Below are 1,436 nucleotides of genomic sequence, written 5' to 3' on the forward strand. Positions count from 1 at the left end.
ATGTGGAAATTCATAAGAGAATACTACTTCTATCCTAACAATGAGAACCAAGTCTTTTTATTTTTAAAGTATATTTAAGTGAAAAACTATGTAAATGAACTAAAATACAGAAAATGATGAACTTCTCTTAGGAGAGAAGAGTCACAAGGCTGCATTCATCCTTGTCGGAATAGCAGCAGGAGGAGGAAGCTTCCAAAGATGTGAGTAAGAAGAAACAGTGGGATTTTAAACAAATGTTTGGAAGCTAAGTGTGGGCTGGCATGATGGTTTACAACTGGAGCTCCAACCACAAAGGGAGTCTCACCCACCAAACTACTCTTTGCAATAGACAGTCACCAAGGATCCATGAGAAAGATGAGTCAGAGATAAGGCAGAACAGGGGATTTGAGAGAAAATTCCCCAAGGCATGTGGCCTGATGAACGCTAAAGATAAGGTCGGAAAGCTGAGAGTGACCTCTCTAAGGTTTTTCTTTTTCCCCCTCTTGGGAAACAGAAGAGATGAACAGATGATGAAAAAAAAAATGGCCCCAATTCTTCACTGTGTCTTATCCATACTCTCTTCCATGCAACCTTGTGCCCTCCCATTCATGAGTGACACTCCCATGCTCCCATGCCATCATTATCTCTTTTCTCCTCCTTAGAAGTAACTGACGGGACTTCTATAGTTTAGTTTTCTCTATTAAAAAAACCTTATATACCCATATCAAAAAGTATGTATTCTTGTGTGTCTGACTTCTTTCCCTCAACATATTTACGAGAATCATTCATGTTGGTACAAATAGCTATAATTTGTTCATGTTTCTGCAGAGCCTACAGAAATTTTTCATGTTGCTATAGAATATAAAGAATTATATCTGCATGACAGCTTATTTACCTAGTCTCCTGTTTGTTAATGAACATTTGGGTTGTTCCCAGTTTTTTTGGCTATTATGAATAATGCTAATATGAACATTCTTGGATATATCTCTTGATGAAAACATGTACACATTTCTGTTGGGTGTATACTTAAGAGTCAATTTGCTGGGTCAGAGGGTATGACTATTTTAAAATTTAGTAGATAATTCCCAAGAGTTTCCCAAAGTGATTGAATCAATTTATATTCCTTCTGATAATATGTAAGAATTTCTGTTGTTCTACATCTTCATCAAAATGTGATAGTGTCATGTTTTAAAATTTAACCATTCAGAATCCCACTACTGGGTATTTACCTCAGTAAAAAAAAAGCCATTTTATCAAACAGACACTTGCACTAGAATGTTTATTGCAGTACAACTCATAATCACAAAGCTGTGGAATCAACCCAAGTGCCCATCAATTCATGAGTGGATTAATAAAATGTGGTATATGTATACCATGGAGTACTACTCAGCCATAAAAAGATGAATTAATACCTTTGGTGACAACCTGGATGGAACTGGAGAACATTCTCCCAAGTG

The sequence above is a fragment of the Propithecus coquereli genome, unplaced genomic scaffold (genome assembly GCF_000956105.1).
Source record: "Propithecus coquereli isolate 6110/MARCELLA unplaced genomic scaffold, Pcoq_1.0 Scaffold975, whole genome shotgun sequence".
Lineage (NCBI taxonomy): Eukaryota > Metazoa > Chordata > Mammalia > Primates > Indriidae > Propithecus > Propithecus coquereli.